Source organism: Schistocerca cancellata, chromosome 3, assembly GCF_023864275.1.
Source record: "Schistocerca cancellata isolate TAMUIC-IGC-003103 chromosome 3, iqSchCanc2.1, whole genome shotgun sequence".
NCBI lineage: Eukaryota > Metazoa > Arthropoda > Insecta > Orthoptera > Acrididae > Schistocerca > Schistocerca cancellata.
The window spans coordinates 294,800,812-294,825,424 of NC_064628.1; the positions used below are offsets into that span (position 1 = coordinate 294,800,812).

The window sequence follows — 24,613 nt, forward strand, 5'->3', positions numbered from 1 at the left end:
AGGCCACAGTCATAGTCAGACAAGCCAGAACAACGGGAAACAGTGTATGAAGCAGTCTGAAGATGACATTCGTGTCTAAGACCAACATCGACGTTCAAATGATGAGTCATGTGACAACACTCTTAGTGCCTTGGCGTGCACTTGTATGAATTGCTTACAAATGAATTGCTCTGTGGTTTGCTTGTAACAGTAGGGCATTCTTAAAGTAATTATTATTTGTAAATAATACACAGTAATGCAAAATGGAAAGGAAAACTGCACCATAACGGAGGAAGAGAGGTGAAGGTAGAGCTCAGAGTGAAAGAAGAAACTAGGCAACGAAGAAAAGGTATATTCTCGAAAAGACAATATTTTAGTTCCAGCTCAAGAGCCCACAAGCACCAGGTAGATCTTGACTGTCAAACCTTGGAATCTACGTAAGTAGGGTTAAAGTATTTTAATGCGTTTAATTCATCATTGAAAGGAATTTAGTTTCGACAAAAATAGTCATTCTGATTATGAGGTTATAGTTCACTACTTTACTTACCTAACAGAAAAGGGTAACTGTACGGAAACAGAACACAACTTGTTGGTGAAAGGACATGCTTTTGTCTTGCGATCGTGATTCTACCCACATTGTCAAACGAAAGAGACCAATTCTGTGTGACGTTCCGAAAGATTGTTAGTCTCATCATTGAATTTACGCGCGCAACACCATTCACGGTTACTGTTACGCAAGAAAGGGATTTTTACGACTTTGTCAGCCGCTGAAAAATTACGAAGTCCACCAATGTGCATATTTCAAAAGCACAATGACTGTTGAACGGCTAGGGGTACTGTAAGTTCTGTCAAATCCCAATGCAGTTGAAGAATTGAAGTGACATGTTAAAGTGCAGCTGGAAACTCTACACTGTGAACCTAGGTTGTCTGGAGAAAAGAGAAGGGATTTAGCTTAAATGATTCCATTTGTAAAAGAGATGAATAAGTGTGAGATGGATATGATGGCGCCTGTATCGGTATTTATGTTAGTCACTGCATACAGAAAGTTTCATTTTCTTAAAAATTTTTATCGCTTTCGGTTTATTATGAAACAATTAACCACCGACCACACTACACAATAATTTGAGAAACAAAACCTTGAAAACTAGACACCAACAACGGAGCAGAATCTTTGGTCACTGTATTCGGCAGGAAATGTCTTAATAGATTGCTGAATGCTCGTGTTAGGTATCAAATGTGTTAAAACAGTCCTTGGATTCTACTATTTATACTTTTGTGCAGCCGTAGCAGGAAAGAAGAGTGAATAAATTACAACGCAAATAGAGAGCTCCTCTCCAGGCCGTACAGGCCCAAGAGATGTCGACTGGCTGCCGTGATATGCTCGGCCTTGCGGTTTCATGCGGAAGCGGTACGGAGGGGCATGTGGACAGCACGCCACTGTGCTGGCCGTTTTGGAGATCGCCTAGACCGTGGAGCCGCTACTGTTCGGTCAAGTAGATCTGTCGGCATGACGAAGCTGAGTGCTCCCTGCACCTGGAAAAATCCTTAGCAGTGCCAGAATCGAACCCGGGTTCTTTGCTTGGCGGCAGGTTGGTTGCAGGTTGCCAACTGGCCTCATCCTACGGCCGGTTTTACATTATCATATTTCTTTGACAAAGAAATATGATCAAATATTCGTCAAATTTCTTTACCAAAGATCTTTATCAAAAGATTTTTGACGTGGCGCTAAAAAGGGGCATTACACTGTCACCGTATTTTTCGTCAAAGTAAAGATGGCGGGCAACAATAACTGGCTACTATGCGCTGCAGTTGCTTGTACAACAATTGCATTGTGTATTCATCTGGAAGAGAAGCGGCGGAAAAAAAGGAAACACTCTTCAGCAAAACTTGTTACGAGAGCTGCAAGTGGAGGACGTAAAGTCTTATATAAACAACTCACGAATGGAGAGAGTGCATTTCAGTATTTGCTCAATAAAGTGGCTCCTGATATTACAAATAAGAATACTCACTTGAGTAATGCTATATGTGGAGAAGACAGGTACTCTAACTTACTATACAGCACTCAATTTATCCAAAATAGAGACACGTGTGAAGTGATTTATAAAGCACTGAAGTAGGAGTATCTGAAGATAAATAAACGTTTAGTGCACTATATGGGCATTAAGAACTATTTTTTAAAATTTAATTAATAGAATTAATGTTCCAAATGTTACAAAATTAATGAAAATGTGCTAAACAGATGAAGCACTTTTTACCTTGTTTGGCCTCTAGAGTTCAAAAATAGACAAACTAGAATGGAGAGCATAGAAATTTTTATTTTATTTTAGTGTGTGTCGTCTTCTATTGCGGCTTGCTGAAAAGCTGCCTTGGTGTTTCCCGAAGTAGAATTGTGTGGCTGTAACTGATTGTGGAGTTGAAATCTTGAAGTCACCTACAGGATATCCCGCCAGTACACGATTAACTGCATGCACTGTGCCTCCCACCCCTGTCGAAGCAAAGCCGCTATAAAGAGACGAAGGAACACACCATCTAAACTTTGCAGCCTTATTTACAAAGACACAGACGTCAGATAGCTGTAACGATGCGAGCACTCAAAGCGGTTACATTTCACACTGATGTGAACAGAAGACTACTGACTTTTGTGATCAAGTCTACGGCGAGGCCCTAGATTTGATCACATTTCTTTGACGAAAGGCGATATTTCACAAAATTCCCTATTGCAGCACCAAATTTCTTTGACAGTAATATTTGACGTATCAACTTTGACAAAGAAATATGATAGTGCAGTACGGGCCTAAACAACATACAGCCGTCACTGGCACCAACTTTCATCAGAAAAAGCAACATACCTCGTGACTGACCTGCAGTGAGCTCTCGCTTAACACCACTGAAGTCGCAAATGGTGGTGGTTTGGGGTCAGTTGAATGGATGTTACTGGACGTCTGGCTCGGAGTTCTCGTTCCTGTCTTCTTGAACTGTACATTCTTGTGACCACCGTTGCTTGCAATCAATACAGTGACTACACCACTTCCAAGTCTTTCTGCAGTATCGCGGGAAGAAAACACAGCCTGTCGTAACTCTATTACACGACCTCGTTTAAACTAGCGGGGTGTTGATAATGACGTCTTTGTCGCCTTAAAGATTTTCTTGAATAAGCATATACTTAAAGCAAACCTGATTTACATTCTCGTAGTGGCGTTTCTAGCGCCACTCTTACACAACTGGCGCGAAATTTGAATAGACCTCATCTTTCCTACCAACTTTCGGTTATATCCTTGGTGCTGCGATTTTTTTTTTTTTTTTTTTTTTTTTTTTTTGCGTCAGTATATTTCATTAAAATATCATACTGGTTCCTACTGATAATGACATATTCATGAATACAGATTCATTTCTTTTCCTTCTTTAGGAAACTACAGTTTGCTTTGTATTATGAAGGCTGGTGGTAACGCAATGATGGCGTAAAAAAAAACTTCAGATATGGGAGCAGTCTTGTTCCTTCTGTCAGTGTAGCATATACCAGACAGCAATACCACAGTGTTAGAGAGGAGAGAGAAATCGTAATTCATGATGTACCTGAAGAGTTGCATGTGTAATCTTTTAGTCCAGGTTAGCATAGATAGGACGATAAGTAGTTGTTTTTTCATGGGCACATTTTGCAGGCGAGATTAAATCCTGTCGTAGTGAATGTAGTACATTGCACTTGGTTCAGTTATCATCGCCGGCGAGCACTGAAACTCTGCGGGATGGTTGAGACAGTGGTGAATTGCGGCAGCTTTTGTAGCTTTGGAAACTCGATACAGCGCAAAAGCCAAAGGCTATCGCTCAGTTTGCTCGTACTTTGACCAGGAGCGGCTCGAGTTTTGATGTACTCCCAACTCATAGCGGCCGCCTCCCTTGACCCGAATCTCTGGCAACCTTCAGCGCTGCTGGATTTGGTGACACTTCATTTAGATCCGATTTTCATGTTACCGAACCAAAGGAACTATTGGAAAATTTTCTGATGTTGCACTATCCCGAGAAGAAAAATTGTTCCATATTGTTTTCATTACAGCACTCGATATGTACATGTACAGGGTGTTTCACAATTCCTGTTGCAGGCTGTTAGGGGCTGTAGAAGGTACCGTGAAGGTATTTTGTGTGCTTCACAGGAGCTGCGCCGCTGTTTGTTGAACAAACTGCGCGTCTGTGGGGCACCACAGTCAGTAGTCGTGAACGCACCCGTTTCTCGCAGCCGTATGTGATGATGCACTGAGGCGGCCCGATATGATAACAAGCGTTCTGCAGCTCTGCTATTATTTTACGTACCGTAAAGCGGGACATTTGAAAGCGTTATGGTCTTCAAGCATAGTTTACGTCCAAACGGTACATTTCCAGACTTTGGTTCATTATCAGACCTTTATCTTCGAGAGCTATTTTTTTTTTCACCCTCCGATCGGTAGCTAAATGGAAACCACGGCGAAAATTGAAAATAGAACATTCAGTTATACCTACAACTACTTCTCTACATAGTAGCCACGCCGACTTTCGGCATTTTCCGAACGGAGTGAGGTGGTGTAGTGGTTAGCTCGCTGGACTCGCATGCGGGAGGACGACGGTTCATACCCACGTCCGGCCATTCTGATTTAGAGTTTCCGTGATTTCCCTAGATCGCTTCAGGCAAATTCTGGGATGGTTCCTTCGAGAGGGCATAGCCGCCTCCCTTCCCAATCCTTCCCTAATCCGATGCAACCGATGACCTCGCGGTTTGGTCCCTTCCCCTAAATCAATCAACCCACCAACATTTTCCGTATCGTGGTACCAGCTTTCCAATGCTCTCATCTTACAAACTACCGCTAGAGCCCTCCGCCAATTCCCTACGCTGGCCTGCAGCTCTTTTGTGTCAAAATGCTGTTTTCATGGCCAGCGGATCAACCGAGCGAAGAGGGCCGTATGGAAGGGGTTGATGAAACATTTCCCATCGGAAACGGTGCACGAGCGGCTTTTTTGCAGCTGCAGTGTGCGGCCAAAAATTGTGATGAAGAAAGAAACGCATCACAGTTTGGTGGGCTGCATGAAATCAGGCGTAACCCGTCAGGGCCGACCTCTATGGCCGAGCGGTTCTAGGCGCATCAGTCTGGAACCGCGCTGCTGCTACGGTCGCAGGTTCGAATCCTGCCTCGTGCATGGATGTGTGTGATGTCCTTAGGTTAGTTAGGTTTAAGTAGTTCTAAGTCGTGGGGACTGATGACCTCAGATGTTAAGTCCCATAGTGTTCAGAGCCATATGCTTCAGGTACCCACTATGTGACGTAGTTTTATATTTCAACACTTCAGACTAGTGTGGAAGTGGTCTGACTGTATCTGAGGTCGAAGCAACGCCACCTGGGTGTAAGGTGGCGTTGGTCTCAAGTAACATGGGGCCTGGGTCTCGGTTCGTATGGTGTAATATATTAACTATTTTAATATATCTACGTAGCCTCCCTAGATGTGATATCATTTAAGTTTTCGTGGATTCCTAACTTCTACTTCTGGATTGCTAGCTTTTGTTTGCCCTTTGGAGTCGTTGCTTTTGTCAACAACGTGCTTGCTTAGGAACTTTTACTGTCTAGAAAGTGATCAGAATAAAACTGACGCCTGAATAACTGCAAAGTTTTTTTCTTTTCAGTTTAGTATGAGGTATAATGCAAATACCGCAGTCAGGGAGGAAACACAGGAGTGGATAAGGGTAGGACTGAAAATAGGCTATACCACTTCTTGGGACAATCGAACACTTCAGTGGACTGATTTAGGAGAAATTGGTGAACTCCTAAATCAGGAATGGTGAATCTTTGTTCATCTACGAAAAACCTATGTTATGAGTAGAAATGTCAAAGTAGTGACTGATACGTTTAAATGGGTCTAAACACTATAGGACTTAACATCTGAGGTGATCACTCCCCTAGACTTAGAACAACAGAAACCTAACTAACCTAAGGACATTACACACCTCCATGCCCGAGGCAGGATTCGAACCGGCGACCGTAGCAGCCGCGTGGTTCCCGACTGAAGCGCTTAGAACCGCTCGACCACAGTGGCCGGCAGTGACTGGTAACTTTCATTTATGTGTGCATAGCGAAGTTAATGGATAGAGATTTAGATTACTTTCTTATTCGTCTCGAAGCTTTAAAAGTGTTTAAAGGAAGCCCTCATAGCGTAAAATTCCAGTAAGAGAAGCGCTGATATCTCTGCATCGCTGGTTTGACAAGGTCATGTCAGAGCGCTTGACTCGTGCTGTTAGCGTTACGCAACCCGTCCGTCGGAATTGTACAAGCTCGTAGTAGAACATAATCTGATACGGTGTTTTATTCTGACAGGTCGCTACTTGTGGAGGTCTCGGTCTGGGTGAAGATCGACGGTGTTAAAAGCTGTTATGATTGACTATTTCTCTAGTGCAGTCTTCTCTGTTTGGATTTCAGCAGCCAAGTTCTATTGTGATCGTTTTGATTAGTAGCAGTGCAACATCTTTATTAAACTTTGGCATTTCGTCTCATTTCTTTAAGTGCATTGTACTGCTTTAGGAAACTGTTGTCTGGCCTCTGATCTTCAAAATCGAAGAAGACTAGTGTGTAAGGTTCTCTTGTGAGATGTGACTTCCACATTTTCATTTTCTTGAACAGTTTGTGGGTTCACCAATCAAAGTCACATTCGTCGTCGGGCAGAGAATTAGTACTTACTGAAGCTACAGCCCATTCATTGACTCGTTCTTGGGACTTGCGGGTGACATTTGGCTGTTTTCCTGACGTTTCCCCAGTACGAGTGACTGTTGTTTTTGCAGGCGATCCGCCCTCTGTCACCACACCTGTACTTCTACTGGACTCTACATCAACACTCGGACAGCGGAAATGAGAGCCTTGATATACATATGTAAGCGGGAGCATTAGGCCCGCTCCTCTGTTTAGAGAATGAATAGCTCCGCGAAGGTTACATGATGTTGTACGACAGGTGTTAATAACAACTGCAGAACAGTCGGAAAAATAATTTTATCCACTCTGTGCAGCGAGTTAACGTTCTTGCCAAAAATCAGAATGCGATAGCCCTGCGGTTCCGGTCTAGTAACACGGACTTTGACGTCTGTGCCTCACTGAACAACGTAAGTGTCAGATGTTTGTCTCCCCAGTAAATCAGAAAAGCTGGAAGCTGTGTAGTGACTGACAGTGGAGCTTAAAGCTAGAAGGCACATGCATTCTGGAGCGCAGCGCTCATTTACTATACGTTTTTGCAGATTACTGTTTTCAGATGATGAACCACTGTGTGTAGTCTCGTTGAGAAATTACACTTTCAAACTTCCAGCATACTGTAATAATTGTAGGTCAGCAACTTCTGTTAATCAGTACAACGAAAAACCAACTGAAGTTGCAAATTTCACTTTTTATTCACTCGATGACCAGTTTGGGGCCGCGACCTATTTTCAAATCATCGTACCACAGTCAAAATGGTATTCCAGAAAATGCAAAAATCGTGTCAAAAATGTGCAATTGAAGTTATAGCGAATACATAATTTGAAAATGGGTACCGGTCCGAAACTAGCCATCGAGTGAATAAAAAAGAAAAGGTGAAATTTTGCAACTTCGGCTGGTTTTTTCTTTGTACTGAATTACATTTTCAATTATTATACATTTTCAATTATTACTGCAGTGGACGGAGGAGAATCGCGATTTCGCCGTCTTCATCATCCTCAATCTTTCGATTGGCTAGTAGCTTTCCATCTGAATCTATTACAGAACTCCTTCATTTCGGTACTCTTATTGAGCCCCGTATTATTTATGGTTTGATCATGCAGTCTGATTTATCGCGTCCGGTATTCCCATCCTAGGTGATTTGTTTTATTGCTATTGGCGTGTTTATGCTCAAAAAATTAGCTAACTACCTCTTTACAGCCTCCGAGGACGTTTCCAGCATTAGGTGACGAAGAATTAGGTACAGAAACATGTTTAGGCCACGCACAAATGGCCATAAAACAGAAATGTCCAAGGATATTTATGGGTGTTGTAAACATGTCAATCAATGCTTTCATCGTGCTTTCGTTCCTTGTATTATTCCTTCTAGAATGTTTACAAAGAACCGATTGTGGCGCAAAATGTGACCACTCATGTCGTCACCGTTCAATTGTATTCTCTGATATAATTTCCTCACTAATTCGTTGAAAGACCTCTTTCTTTTTTTTTTTTTTTCTGGTTCCGTCCGTCCCTTTTATATATAGCTAACACCTCCAACACCATACCTCAAACGCTTCAAGAAAATTTCATTTAGTTTTTGCTTTAGGTCTACATTTCACACTCAAGTGCTCTTACAGATGCAACTATTAACTAGTTTTCTCCTGACTTAAATATTTGTTTTGAACAAAACATTTTTCCTCTTTTCATAAACATTAATTTGGCGCTTAACTCTTTGATGTATTTCATCTCTTCTTCTATTGTATCTTATCTTACTGAAATAATGGTATGCTCCTGTTTGTTTTATTTTGCACCTTGGAAAAATGGAAACGAGTTAGCCGGCTCAATGGAAACACATTTTTTGCCCAAGCAACGTAGATGGCTGTACTCCTATTCAACATAGGCCTTCTTCAAACTTAATACAGTTGGCACCACTGAAGCTGTGAGTTAGGTTTTTATGATTATTGATCTCTGGAATTCGCCCCTCCTCCCTACGGCTGAGGTTTCTGACAGTCACACGGAGTTTTCGAGAGGCTGCTGGAATTGTGTGACCTATATACAAGGTTATTATAAATGATTGAAGCGATTTTCCAGATTTGCTGTTGCTATATCATTTGACGTATTCTTGCACATAGAAAAACTCAGTTTTTTTTCATATGAAAGTTTTCCATATCCTCCCCCCCCCCCCTCCTAATGATTCTGCAAATATTAAGTCGATAATCAAATTCTAAATTCTTCCCAAGTTCGGCGCTGCATGTTCCTATCACTCTCTTCAAAGGCTCTGTTCATACGAGCTCGGAGTTCTGGAGGTTTGTTGGTAGAGGGGCATAAACCCTGAACCTTTCACACAACCCCACAAAAAAAAGAAAATAGTGGAGCAGGCTAGCGCGGAGGCCATGACATGAATTACTGATCATCATCCCCAACATGGCCGACCCATCGGTTTCTCAATTTCCTGTTCGAAAATTCACGACGAAAGTCGTGGCATGAGCCAATTTTCCAACGTGTCCAGATACAGGTGTCCTCCAACGGTCTTTATGCAGAAGAAAATGCGTCCGTAAACTGTGAGACTGCACAGAACACAACAAACTTTTACGATACTGCATTGCCTTTGTTATTCCGAATTACGATGCAAAGTTCCTCTGGAGATGCATGCATGCCTGGAGGAACGGGCACTGTGACGTCCACAGCTGTTATGAAATACAGAAATGTATTCAGAGTTGCGAATATGGGCAACCATCAATTGTATAATGGAATGACGACATTGAAAATTTGTGCCGGACCAAGACTTGAACCCTGATTTCCCGCTTATCGCGATCGGTCGTCTTATCATTTGGCTATCAAAATACATATACGAACTTCCATATGTCGTCAACAACGCGTCTACAACCTGTATTCGTATATCCGTTATGTGTATTCTCGCACAGGAGAGACATTTTATTTGAAGCTCTCTTGTTCGGTGTCGGCGGATAAATAAGATATTGCAGTGCCAGAGCAAGCAACTTCAGTGCCCAGGCACTGCAATATAGTAGTTATACGCCGACACGTGGCAAACTACTTTAAAATGTCTCCCCTGTACGGGAATATACGTAAAGTATATAAAAATGGTTCAAATGGCTCTGAGCACTATGGGACTTAACATCTTAGGTCATCAGTCCGCTAGATTTAGAACTACTTAAACCGAACTAACCTAAGGACCTCACACACATCCATACCCGAGGCAGGATTCGAACCTGCGACCCTAGGACCGTAGGAGCAGCGCGGTTCCAGACAAGCGCCCAGAACCGCTCGCCCACAGTGGCCGGCAAAGGACGTACAAGTACAGGTTGCAGATAGATGGTTGATGACATATGGAAGTTTGGGTCTGACGGTGAATCGTGATCGGGTAGCCAAATGAGCCGGCGCGGTAGCTCAGCATGTTCGGTCAGAGGGCTGCTCGCCCTCTGTAATAAAAGAAACTGAGTAAAGGAATCAACGATCAACCTGAACGGATGTCTTGTGACGTCCGCCCAGACAAAACGCAACGAACAATACCGAACAAAATGGAAAAAAAGAGAAAAAAATAAAAGAAAATGGTAAGGCGACCGCTCGCGATAAGCGAGAAATCAGAGTTAGAGTCCCGGTCCGGCACAAATTTTCACTGTCGTCATTCTATTACACAGGTTATGGTTGTTCATATTTGGAACTTCGAATACATTTCATGTACATTAACTTTTGGTGAATCTCGAATTTGCTGCACAATAGCGTTATGACGCTCTGTCTCTCAGATTGGGACGTCGTGCCCATTCACAAAAAGGTCTTGCTTCGTCATAAGTTTCTCACAAAGCCCATCCTCTTCCGTAAGCTGTTGCAACGGTGCTAAAAATTCAAAGCGTCTGACTGTGTAATCGGTAGTCGGGGCTTGTAGCAATTGCAAGCGGAAGGGCTTCAGCTCCAGTCGGTTCCTTAAGATCTCCCAAACGGTCGGTGTGATATGTTCAGCTCTCTGCTTGCTCTGTTGGTCGACTTCTGTGGGCTATGTGCGAAACTCGCCCGCAAGCGGTCAAACGTTTTTTCATTCACTGCAGAGGCATCCCGAAGTGTTTAAACTGCGCATCAGCGCATGGCAACAGTACAAAATTTTTTGCGTTTTTCTGTATGAGTGCTGCATTTTGGACAATATGTCAATGTAACTATAGTGAATTTATGAAATCGCTTCGATCATTTACAGTAACGTTGTATTGACGTACGTTTTCATCTACCAACGACATCATGGGCAGGTGTTGTAGAACGCGTAACGTAAAGAATTACTGCTGCTTCGCGTGACAGTTAATATGAACCAATACGAAAATGCGTCAGTGGTCGTTACGTTGTGGTAATTGTGCGTATGTAACATCATTAGCGTCATGAAGTGGGCTAGAAAACTTTCATAATGCTGTACCGTTCCTAAAACAAACAGGGACGATCTGGATATTACGACTGAAACACAGCTTTGAGCTGTGGAACAAATAATGAAAATTTTGTTCTTGTACAGTTTCTGAAAGTCCCCAAAGCTACGATTAAAATAAAAAGATCGCTTTCTGCAAATATTTAAACCAAGAAAATTAAACATTGCGAATCGTAAGTTGAGAAAATAATTGCGGTGATTATTTTGCAGGATTTATTTATTATTGATATGACGAAGATGATGCTGGTGGGGGAATCGATTCTAATACAAGCACACTTTATTAAAATAGTTTTGACTCACGTCACTAGGATTAAAAGATTGTTAGGAAATACGTAATAACGAAATGGACGCGTATAACTGAAGAGCGTAATGAATGGAGAAGTATGGGAAAGGCTGGATGTTAAACTGCAGTGGTTGCTGCTGAAAAGTAACTGTGGTCGTTGTTACAGAATCAAGCATCAGATGAGCAAAAAGACCTAAAATAAAGCATTTGAATCTCTTTAAATAAAACTGAACTACATACGCAGACTGAAGCAACGAATGAAAATTTGTACCAAGGCCTGGATTCGAACCCAGGTCTCCTGCTCACTTGATAGATGCGGTAACGACTAAGACACCCTGGCACAGTCGTCTCGCAGAACTGCACGGACTACCCTAGCAGGCCTTCCTCAATCCAAATTCCAATTCCCGTTCAGCCCACTTGGTATTACTCCTGAACGTCAACAGCATTGCAGAGGCTCTCCAACTGCACTGAAACAGCACCTCAACTTAGAAAGAAATGGGGGATCCTGCCTGAAACCCAGGCATAGGTGCTTCAATCAAATGAACCTATATGCTTCGAGGCATTTTCAAGTCTCAAGCAACTATGACTTATACAAGCAGACTGAATCGACGAATGAAATGATAGGAGGGATGCGTGCTAGGGTAGTCTGTGCAGTTGTGCAAGGCCACGGTGGCGTAGTGGTTACCGCGCTGCCTAGTGAGCAAGAGACCTGGGATCGAATCCCAGCATTGGTACAAATGTTCAATCGTCACTTGAGCCTGCATACACACATCATAGATGTTCGAGACTTGAAAAGGCCTCTCGAACCATACAGTTTCATTTGATTAAAAAAATTGATCTGACTGTCTGACAGTTATGTTGTTCAAATTGCATCTGGATTCTACGTGTAGCTCCACTTCGGGATGCTGTAAAACGCACAATCTGTAGCAAAAGATTGAATTGCTTCACACAGCCATGCGTTTCAGCTGCAGTATAGCGTGACTGTGAAGCTGACAAAGTGAGAAGCTTTGTAGTTGCGAAGTTTTGCACTCACTCATTAAAAATAAACTAGTCATGGACACTCTCAGATTGTGGCTGGCCTTTCCGTTCGATAAATTAGTAGCAGAAGGGCCAGTGGTGGCTGGCTGCCGATTCCAGGATCTTAAATGTCTTTTGGAGTATGACAGTAAGTCTCATCATTACTCGTAATAAATTATGACTTACACGGAGTGTTTTCCTCCTCCTAAAGTCAGTTTCCATCGAAATACGGAGCACAGAGCTGCAAGGGCAGGCAGGAATTAAATCGTTAGCTGACAACTAACGAAGGATCTCACCCGGTATTATACGGCAAGTATATTTAATCATTAGCAACTGGACTGAAGCCATTGTGGGAGGCTGTAAAGGTTGCGCCAGAAGATGGTTTACATTGCGATCGGTACGTTTTAGCTCCCGCCAGTCTTGCAGCTGCCTAAATTGTTACGCAACGTGGTGGTACCTGCGCGCCCGAGCGTTTGCTCATCTGGAAACGTGGAAACTACTGGAAGGCGAGCCAGTTCTACACCAGGAGGGACAGGTTCTGTGCCGCGGTCGTGGCCCACAGGCTACCGTGTCAAGTTACGTCAGGACAACCAGCTTCTCTTCGCCTCTCAATGCAGCCACGTCAGTTACGGTTGCCATGTCCTTTCTCACCCCACCCCTCACTCATGTGACAGGCGTTGAGCTGATAGCGAAAAGACGTACAGTAGTAGCTTACTAAGGGTAGTGTGCCACGAGAATTGAACGAATAAGCGAGAGGCCTACATCTCATTTCGCTGCGCCGTTATAATGTCAATGTACCCATATTTTTGGGCTAGCATTCGTGTCGTGGTTGTTGTGGTAGATAACGCTGATCTACCAATTCATATTGTGGACTGTTATCGTTCAGGCAGCAGTTATTCACCTCGAGCCCTTACGAATTATTAGATTTGGCGCCTGGAGCTAGAGGAATTGTTAATCACTTCTCTCTCTTAGTATAATTATTTCCCATCTCCCTACGGGCCAGTGGAATATAAATCCATATGCTCATCCTTCATGTAAAACACAACAGCAAAGGTGTGTACTGGAGAACTTATTGCCTGTCGAGCACTGCGTTCGGTCTCCTAAACTATAGTGATTAACAAATGAAATTAAGAGAACGTTTTGTAAGTTGATTTTATTGGTGTTCCTTACATAGAGCTGACGTTTTCGGTGCCAGTATAATTATTTCTCAGTATCTGCTGCGTCATCACCTTATTAATCTTCACAACATTTTGCAATCCTTAAAGCTCCCCTCCCCTTCTCTCCACCAGGATGCTCTTTGCACTGTGCGTTTATGCATCAACAATCTACATTCTTGCTGTTATCTCCCAACTGATTTCTTCTTCAGTTCTTGTCAACGTGTCTTCATTTGATATTTTCTGCCCATTTGAACTACAGGTTTCAAATGTTCCCTTTTTTCTTGCTTTCCCAAAGTGAACTTTATCTGTAGCCGAAATCTGCATTCTTTTAAGTACAGTAACTGACATCAGAAAATAATTTGGGGTGCCTTTTTTTACATGTTTTTTTTTCAGTGTTTCTATGATTCAGTCGCCCTACATATGTATTTTGTCATAGATAGTATTTTATTTACTCGTAGTATTTCGCTCGCTACTTCCATTGAAGTTTTCGGTTTCCATTAAGAGACGATTTTTATTTAGTTTCTTAAGCTCTGCATTTTCATCCCGTTTTTATTGATTCACAGTTCCTTCTACAAATTTGTTTGCGATATTTCGTCCTTCAAGGACTGAGCACATGTACTTTTCTGGTGGCAGTCGCGTTTCGTAAAGATCAGACTTGGATAATTTATAAACATTAGGGACTGAGTGATGCGAAGAGAGTAAATACGGTGGCAAAATCGTTTAGAAATCACCAGTTGCTTAATTTATACGTGTTCGCTGGCTAATGAAAGTGGCAAATACTGCCAACGAGCTACCCAGTGGACAGACAAAACGTACTGTACATTTCACGGATGTGAGAATTTATAGTAGTGCCTAAGACCGTTGCGTAAGTGCAATGGACCCAGCTGTGAACTCTGTTAGGCCGCTTTGCAAACTATTTACTCTGTTGAAGCCCAACCGGTGATGGAAAGTAAACCTCTTGTCTGTTTCCGTGGGGATAATTTGTCGCTGCACTCAGTTACTTTTACAGCTATTGATTTGTTATTTTGTTGCGTGGTTAATCATTTAGTTTTTGTAGTTAATAAAGTGATCATGTCACGAAACAAACGAGTACGACTGATAATATGAAAATTAAAGCCCACGTCAAAGTTTTGATGTTGTTTTGAAAATCTCGGGAAAGAAACTGAGCGCTCTAGCGAAAAGCAGCTATGCAGCTGGCACAAACAGGCAAGTTTTTGCGCGATTACCTGCAATACAAACGTGTCACGGAGTTTTTCCACTACATGCCGTGCTGGTTAAAGCCCAAAGCCACCGCTTGGGGCGCCATGGGCACCGTAGTGAAAGATTTGTATACAATGTGTATCACGATTTGTAGCGAAAACCGACAGAAGTGACAGTGTTTGACGAGAAAGGGGGGGGGGGGGGGGGTTGGAGTTTGTGTGGAAAAATTTTCTCGAACCGGTCCGTGCTACGTGACTGGAACAAGTTTCCGAACCTTGCAACGTTAACCTCCAATTACGCTAAGTTGAGTAAGAGACCCACAAAATGTGTTGCTGTGTACGCCATCCCCTCCTTGCTGAGACGACGGTACCGACTGATGAAAGCGACGCTCCAGAAGACACTAATTAAAAACTCGGCAAACAAAATACCCACCTGCTGTTCGGCTGTCTGCATACCTCATAGATTCGGTTCAAACCCGAGTCCGGTCATCCTGATTTAGGTTTTCCGTGATTTCCGTAAATCACTTCAGGCAAATGCCGGGATGGTTCTTTTGAAAAAGCGCGGCCGCCCTCTTTCCCCATCGTTCCCTAATCCTGTGGGACCGATGACCTCTGTTTGGTCCCATCCCCTGAATCAGCCAGTCAGTCTCACTGATTCTATATGATATTCGTCAGTCTCGGTCTACATTTAAGCTCACACGAAACAGGACCACCAACCTAATTTACAGGGTGTTTCAAATATAATGACTTGACATCAAGAACTTCACATTCATTGATAAAAACGTATGACAAACAAGGTATGAATTGCAAAATACTCACAAAATCTTAAAGTTTTAGTTACGCTATTACAGATGCTCTACGTGTCCAGCAGCAGCAGCAGCAGCAGCACGAATAACAACCAGATGATAGTTAAATTCATCTGCTTTTACAGAAGTAATGGCAGCTGTTATTCTTTTCTTCGCTTCTTCTATGTCACGACGTAAAGGGGAGGCGAACATAATTTCTTTCACATATCCCCACAAGGAAAAATCGCATGGGGTCGTATCTGGCGATTTGGGAGGTCATGAATGCAGGGCAGTATATCGGGGCCCCACGCGCCCTATTTAGCGTTGAGCTCTCTTCAAATACTGTGGAACTGGCTTTTTTCACAACTTCAGGAGGACTCCGATGACTTCATTTTCCAACAGGATGAAGCTCCACCACAAGGGCGGAACAACGTACGTCAGTTTCTCAATGAGACTCTGCCTCAACGCTGAATAAAGCGCACCCTAGACACTGCCCGCCTGCAATCTTCTACATCTACATCCATACTCCGCAAGCCACCTGACTGTGTGTGGCGGAGGGTACCTTGAGTATCTCTATCGGTTCTCCTTTCTATTACAGTCTCGTATTGTTCGTGGAAAGGAGGATTGTCGGTATGCCTCTGTGTGGGCTCTAATCTCTCTGATTTTATCCTCATGGTCTCTTCGCGAGGTATACGTTGGAGGGAGCAATATACTGCTTGACTCCTCGGTGAAGGTATGTTCTCGAAACTTCAATAAAAGCCCATACCGAGCTACTTAGTCTCCAAGGTCGCCAGACATGACCCCATGGGGTTTTTTTTTATTGTGGGGATATGTGAGGGAATGTGTCTTCATCTCCGTTTTACCTCGTGATATAGAAGTGAAGAACGGAATAACACCACCATACCGTGTGTAAAAGCAGACACAAAGTGTAAAGTTTATTACGAATTTAGCCATCGTCTACATGTTGTTCGCTCTCATATTGGTGGACAAACAGAGCATTTGTTAATAGCTAAGCTAAAAGTTTAAGATTTTTTGAGTATTTTGCGATTCATCCCTTGTTTTGTAGTAAGTTTCCATCAATAAATATGGGGTTTTCTAATCGGGTCATTCTTTTCCAAACATCCTGCACTTTTTCAGGCCGTCTGACTACTGCAGTCTGGAACATCTGCGCCTAGTTAGATCGACGAAATGCAGAGAGGTAATAAATTAGACCAGCTCGGCCACTAGATAACGTACGAGGGTCGTTCGATAAGTAATGCTCAAAAAATTTGTAAAAAGCCATTAGTACACATAGACAAACGTCATTGTTGGTGCTTAACATTTTATGTTTGTTCTGTGCGCCGGTGGAAGTTTCGAACCGTTCTGGCAGATGGCAGATCCTTAGTACGGCGTCAAAATGGCGTCTACGTACGACAAGCAGCGTACTGCAATTAATTCTTGTGTGCAGAAAAACAAACAGTGTTAAAACATCCATAAAAGTTTGTGTGCAGTGTATGGTGATGCTGCAGCTGATAGGAGTACAGTTGGGCGATGAGTAAAGAAAGTTACAGCCTCAGGAAATGCACAAACAGAGCTCCATGATCAGCGACGCTTGGGACGTCCTCACAGCCACTGCTACATACAAGCTGAATCGTGCGGGTGTCATTGTTCGCGCCGACCGGCGCATCACAACTCTACGATTGGCTCTACAGTTGTCGGTCAGCATTGGCAGTGCTCCTGCAATGATAGAGACTCGGATATTCAAAGAGGTGCTCCCGATGGGTTCCACTAATGCTCACAGCGGACCACAAGATTCAAAGAAAGGCCATTTCATCTAAATTGTGGGAGCGTTTTGAGACCGACGGAGAGGCTTTTCTGTCACAGATCGTTACGGGGGACGAAAGCTGGGTGCACCACATTGCGCCGGAAACAAAAAGGCAGTTCAGGGAGTGGCATAATCCTCATTTACCACAAAGTAGAAATTGAAGACAACCCCCTCTGCCGGAAAAGTCATGGTGACAGTCTTCTGGGATCGTGATGGCGTCGTTCTCGTGAATGAGATGCCAAAAGGGTCAACCATCAATTCAGAGGCATACCTGAAGACTCTGAATAAACTCAAGAACCGTTTCCGACGTGTTAGATCGGACAAGAATCCAACAGAAATCTTGCTCCAACACGATAATGCACGCTCACACCCAAGTCTGAGAACCCGCCAAATTGGGTTGGACAACATTGACTCATCCACCCTAAAGCCCAGACCTGGCACCTTCGGACTTCTATCTCTTTGGGCCGCTTAAATATTATCTACAGGGAACAGACTTTGAAGATGACGAGTGTGTCAGTAATGCAGTGAAAACATGGTTACCCCTACAGGACAAGAATTTTTACCAGCAGGGAATTCAAGCTCTACCTGAACGTTGACTTACGACCATGGAACGCGATGGAGACTACGTAGAAAAATAGGACATGGACAAGCCATGTCGATGTATATTGTCACCAAATTCTGGCTCTTAAGAATAAATATGTTATGATAAAAAAAAATGTGGGGCATTACGTATTGAACGACCCTCGTAGAAAAACGCTTAAAGCAACTAAAAGAATAGACTAATCAAAACTACGGTAACAAATCACTAGAAACAAAACTCCAAAATTACGTTCACTTACCGGTACTTTATAACAACTGGACTGCTTGTCCTCTTAACAAAATATGAGCACGATTTCGCCTCGCTTAACAGCGCCGGTGCAACACTAGAAACTTATTTTTTAAAAGTTGCATCTCTCCACGCTGCTATCGAAATCTGCACCATTCAGCCCTCTCATCCCTCCCTATGCGGCAATGCCTCAGTAAACTCACAAGACGAAATATTAGTCACCCTCCCCATAAAAGAGCTGACTGGTAACTAGGGAGAGCTGTAGACAGTACAAAGCTGGTACAGGCGTTCATGCAATCCATCACCGCTGTCAGAAGTCATGGGAGAGAAGTAATGTTAACGTACCAGTTGACTGTATGGAACCAGCGCAGTAAGATGGGTCCACGTTGACGTGAAATAATGGCAGAAAGGAGTATCGCGTTTTGACGTTCCTATTACCCCACCATGAGTGAAGCTACCCGATTTGTTTGTGCATCAACGGAGACTGTCCAACTTGTCTACAATGAATAGTTATCCGCTCCCAGGCATGTAACTCGCCGTAAGAACGGTAGTAGTAAAAAGATCCGCCATCAAGGAGAGCACACATGGGTGAAAGTCTTCTCTGTGGGCTTCCCGCAGGGACTCTGTGGTCCTCTGCCGCCTTCGCATCGGCCTCACTTGGCTGACGCATGGCTATCTTCTGCGTCGTGAGGCCCCACCATGTCGTCGCTGCGGTTCCCGTCTGACAGTGGTCCACATTTTGTTGGACTATCCACGGAATTTTGATCTTCCTGACGCACTTCCTTCGATTTTAGGAGACGATGCCTCCACGGCTAACTTGGTTTTAAGTTTTCTACATGACGCTGGTTTTATTCTTCGGTTTAAGTTTTGGTTCCTGTCCCTTGTCTCCCTGTGCTTTCTACCCTAGTTCTTTTAGGTTAGAGATTTTAATGTGTCGGAGAGTGGCTGGCTCATCCTTTTTTTATCCTTGTGATCGGCCAGCCCAGGACATCTGCTCTCCTGTTTTAAGCTCTTCTGCCTGTTTCTTGCGTGTCTGTGCTTTTCTTGTCTTCTGTTGTCTCCGGTGTGTTCAGCTTCGTGTTTTCTGCGTCCGTCTAGAATTCCTGTGGTGTGTACTGTTGTACTGTTTTCCGTTTTATCCCATGGACTTGGTTCAGTGGAACAAGGGACCGATGACCACACAGTTTGGTGTCTTTAAAAATCACAGCTACCAACAAAGCTAATAGACAGGGACCGCAGACAAATGTCACGCCTTGTCGATGACAATCTGTGTCAAAGGAACTGCTGGTGAAAGTGAATACAGGTTAATTTTGAACAATTTACAAGCAAACATTGCGAAGGGAAAGACATGCAGTTGTCGTTTGGACTCTGCTACCTCACAAAAGGTAATTGCTCACAATCTCTACGTACAAGATGTTCAGAAAGAGGGATTGTAGAGGGTGCCTCCAAGTAAAAAATAAGGGACAGGAACCCATGTCAGGAAACAACATTCAACGACGCTAGAGCTCGTCGAAGTCACGGGTTCCCATGCCTGCCACTACGCCACCCTTCGGCAGAAAACTTTGACTTCGTTCGCTGACGGACCAGACCATAAGCAGAAAGCCTCGCTATGTCGTTTTTTATTAAAGGGTCACGACTGATTGTTGCGATTACCAATGGAGAAGATATAGCTACCTGTTGCGTAGAAACACTTCCTCATATTATTGTGATGCTCTGTTCATCGGTGGACTGACGTTTTCGGACATGGGTTTCCATCCGCAGTTTTCTCCTGGAACCCTCTAAAATCTCCAATGGTTTTCGGTGTACAGGAGGAAAATAAACTGCAGATGGAAACCTTCATCCACTAAGGCAAAAGAGCTTCGCTTCAGAGGACGCAAGTCTTGTCGACGCAGCAGCTGTCTCCATTTTCTCCATTGGCGGTCGCTGCAGTCACTCGTGATCACCGAGTAACGACCAACATTGCGAGACCTTCCACCTACAGTCTGTCAGCGAACAAAGTCGTGTTTGCTGCCTAAGGGCAGGCGCCGGCGCCTGTGAGTTAGACGCACCGTAGCGTAGTTGGATGAGTTTTCCGGACACAGGTTCCTATTATCGATTTCGTCCTCAAGACACCTTCTACAACCCCTCGAAGTTCGTTGCAACATTCTAGGACACTCAGTATAGAAGGAAATGTCCTGACAGATTGACTCATCACGGTCCAGTCCCAACTGCTAAGGAAAGAAACTTGAAATCTGGAGAAGAAATTGATCTTATATTGTGGACATCGTTTAAGAAGGAAGTTTTTCGAACTTCCACCCTTAGATGAAATAGGGGGTGAAAGGTATTCTGAAAATATGTCGCTATAAGGTAATCTTTATGGTAGCACTACGAAAATTGGTTTTTGGTTTTTCAGACAAAAATAATAAATACGTCTTTCAGCATTTTAAGAAATTCAACCCCATAAGGGCGTGTAATAGTGGATGAAAGTTTCTTTTTGAATATAAATCATTATTAAAGAGCCAATAAAGCATTTTTAGAGCTGCATGTGTGAAAATTGGTATTTGGCTTCTCGGTTAGAAATTTTGGTGATTCAGCCACTAACGGGATAGAATTGGGGATGACAATTTTTACTGAAATATTTCGTTACATTAAAACATTATTAATGCTACAGCTATGAAACTCGGTATTTGACTTCTCAGTTATAAATAAAGAAATTTGTGTTAAGGGATAAAAGTTCCTATGGAAATCGCATCAAGAACTGAAAAGGAAGAAGTAACCAAAACCTCACACTCAAACTACCAGAATCGCTTCGCACGGCTCATGCAGAATACCGTGAACATGAAGCAGGATGTGTGTCAACATTATCGATAACGGGACTGCCGTTACTTCTACATCTTCACGGTGAGTATGCTGAGGACACTCCCTTCTGTAAATCTGACAACAGCCATGTTTACAATTCTGCATGCATACGTTGCTAGTTTGATGAAGGCTAAGGCGTGCTGTCGAACTGCAACTGGCCCGCTAAACTACCCCATCTTAATCCACAGAAAATTTGCGGAACGTATTGGAACAGTGGCTGAAAGGCAGCGGTCATCGTTCCCACATTTTGGTATTTCTATGGGATCTAATCATAGTGCGTCTTCATCCTTACACGGCGTAAACGAAGGAACTTGTGGACGCTCTTCCTCAAGGAATCGAGGCCATATCAAGATTAGAGTCTGCACGGCATTAGAGTGAAGTCACCATAGCGTGACTAATTTTTCTGTGCGGCGTGCATATTTTCCGATCAACCAGACTCGTCTAATACGTATGAAGTGGTTCAGTATCTTCCTTTTGTGTCAGACGGACGGTTGATCACAAAGCTGCACTCGTGCACCACGTCATCGTTCTCTCACCATCACCAGCGCACATCACGTGTCCCGTCGTCTGTCCATCTCTCTCTCTCTCTCTCTCTCTCTCTCTCTCTCTTTCCGTTCTTGAACATCAACTGCTTCCCTCTCACTATTGCAAAACAACCCGATTGAGTGCCTCCGATTTGCTACTAAATATCGCCTACATTTTGCTGTCCATAGTCTCCTCTGACAGTCCCCGTATTTAGGCCGTGTCGACGCTGAGATTCTCCTTTGGCAGCGGTTTTGGCATGCTATGGTAAGTCGGTTCTCCAGGCTAGCCGTTATCGTGTTAATTTGCCGGGGTTCGCTAAGCCGGCAGGAATTTCCGCAAGGCCCTCTGCCTAGCTTGTCTGAGAGCTCCTGCAGACACTCACAAAAAGAGCCACCTGCTGAAAATACCTATCGCACTTACTTTCTACTTATCGCTGATCATTTCCTTTCGAATTACCAAAGCTCCAGTTGCTTCCTCTCTCGTGTGATAAAGCTGAGGTATTAAAATATGGTGGTACTCTCGGGGCGACGATGGCGCAATTGAAATTGGCTATAGGCCTATATCTCTGATATCGATCTGTTGTAGAATTTTAGAACATGTTTTTTGCTCGCGTATCATGTTATTTCTGGAAACCCAGAATCTACTCTGTAGGAATCAACATGGATTCCGGAAACAGCGATCGTGAGAGACCCAACTCGCTTTATTTGTTCATGAGACCCAGAAAATATTAGATACAGGCTCCCAGGTAGATGCTATTTTTCTTGACTTCTGGAAGGCGTTCGATACAGTTTCGCACTGTCGCCTGATAACCAAAGTAAGAGCCTACGGAATATCGGACCAGCTGTGTGGCTGGATTGAACAGTTTTTAGCAAACAGAACACAGCATGTTCTTCTCAATGGAGAGACGTCTACAGACGTTAAACAAGCCTCTGGCGTGCCACAGGGGAGTGTTACGGGACCATTGCTTTTCACAGTATGTATAAATGACCTGGTAGATAGTGTCAGAAGTTCCATGCGGCTTTTCGCGGATGATGCTGTAGTATACAGAGAATTTGCAGCATTAGAAAATTGTAGCGAAATGCAGGAAGATCTGCAGCGGGTAGGCACTTGGTGCAGGGAGTGGCAACTGACCCTTAACATAGACAAATGTAATGTATTGCGAATACATAGAAAGAAGGACCCTTTATTGTATGATTATATGATAGCGGGACAAACACTGGTAGCAGTTACTTCTGTAGAATATCTGGAAGTATGCGTACGGAACGATTTGAAGTGTAATGATCATATAAAATTAATTGTTGGTAAGGCGGGTGCCAGGTTGAGATTCATTGGGAGAGTCCTTAGAAAATGTAGTCCATCAACAAAGGAGATGGCTTACAAAACATTCGTTCGACCTATACTTGAGTATTGCTCATCAGTGTGGGATCCGTACCAGATCGGGTTGACGGAGGAGATAGAGGAGAAGAAGAGTGCCGCGTTTCGTCACAGGGTTATTTGGTAAGCGTGATAGCGTTACGGAGATGTTTAGCAAACTCAAGTGGCAGACTCTGCAAGAGAGGCGCTCTGCATCGCATAGTAGTTTGCTGTCCAGGTATCGAGAGGGTGCGTTTCTGGATGACGTATCGAATATATTGCTTCCGCCTACTTATACCTCCCGAGGAGATCACGAATGTAAAATCAGAGAGATTCGAGCGCGCACGGAGGCTTTCCGGCAGTCGTTCTTCCCGCGAAGCATACGCGAGTGGAACAGGAAAGGGAGGTAATGCAGTGCCCTCCGCCACACACCGTTGGGTGGCTTGCGGAGTATAAATGTAGATGTAGATGCAGATGTAGAACTTGATGCTGGAGGTTTTAGGCTAATGTCTGTCATAAAAAAGATGAGCTGTTCTTTCAAGTCGAACCAAAAGTTTCATCGAATGGTTGCGTTCATGGGCTGTCTGAAAACTATTGCTCTTTAGTTTATTAGAGCTATAGGGACAGAAAAGTGCGCAGATGTAATGACCGTAAATGCCGAGGAGAAGGTCACGAGAAAGATACAGCACCGTATCTGAAGAAGCGACTTGGCTCGACGAGATAACGGGAACGCAGCACAGTTCGTGGAATAGCAGAGGCGCACGGCGACTTAATTGGGATCCGTGACGTACAATAAGAAAAACGCGGCGTGCTGATGGGAGCAAATTTTCTTGCACTCGAGAATGCCAGTTCTACCGTTTTTGGTGATACATTTAGTTTGTATATGCACGAAAACCCAGTAAAAATAGTTCTGTGCTTTTTTAGGAGTTGTCCGTCCGTTATTCCTCCATACTTTAAAACTATGAACGAGGGCGTCCGAATTTTTCACGTGGAAAATTCTTTAAGCGTTTTAAATAAAGCAGACGCTGTTAACAATCTACATCTGAAACTTCCTGGCAGATTAAAACTGTGTGCACCGACCGAGACTCGAACTCGGGACCTTAGCCTTTCGCGGGCAAGTGCTGTACCATCTGAGCTACCCAAGCACGACTCACGCCCGGTCCTCACAGCTTTACTTCTGCCAGTATCTCGTCTCCTACCTTCCAAACTTTACAGAAGCTCTCCTGCGAACCTTGCAGAACTAGCACTCCTGAAAGAAAGGATACTGCGGAGACATGGCTTAGCCACAGCCTGGGGATGTTTCCAGAATGAATTTTCACTCTGCAGCGGAGTGTGCGCTGATATGAAACTTCCTGGCAGATTAAAACTGTCCTCACATCTCATTCTGGAAACATCCCCCAGGCTGTGGCTAAGCCATGTCTCCGCAGTATCCTTTCTTTCAGGAGTGCTAGTTCTGCAAGGTTAGCTGGAGAGCTTCTGTAAAGTTTGGAAGGTAGGAGACGAGATACTGGCAGAAGTAAAGCTGTGAGGACCGGGCGTGAGTCGTGCTTCGGTAGCTCAGATGGTAGAGCACTTGCCCGTGAAAGGCAAAGGTCCCGAGTTCGAGTCTCGGTCGGTGCGCACAGTTTTAATCTGCGCACTCCGCTGCAGAAAATCTCATTCTGGAATCTACATCTGTATTCTTCGTTTCTACATGTCTGCAGCCCTCTGCCGGCTGAGGGCTCCGAATTGTAGCGTGTAACACGGCGGTG

At 43.8% G+C, this 24,613-nt stretch overlaps 1 protein-coding gene and 1 non-coding gene across 2 annotated transcripts in view; both read left to right on the top strand.

The window, feature by feature from the left end:
* Positions 1-24,613, top strand: part of LOC126174994 (NADPH--cytochrome P450 reductase) — a 210,567-nt gene that overhangs the window by 42,079 nt on the left and 143,875 nt on the right. The gene's annotated exons all lie outside the window — the stretch shown is intronic.
* Positions 24,409-24,482, top strand: Trnas-uga (transfer RNA serine (anticodon UGA)). Its single transcript has one exon. It is a non-coding gene; the product is annotated as a tRNA-Ser (tRNA).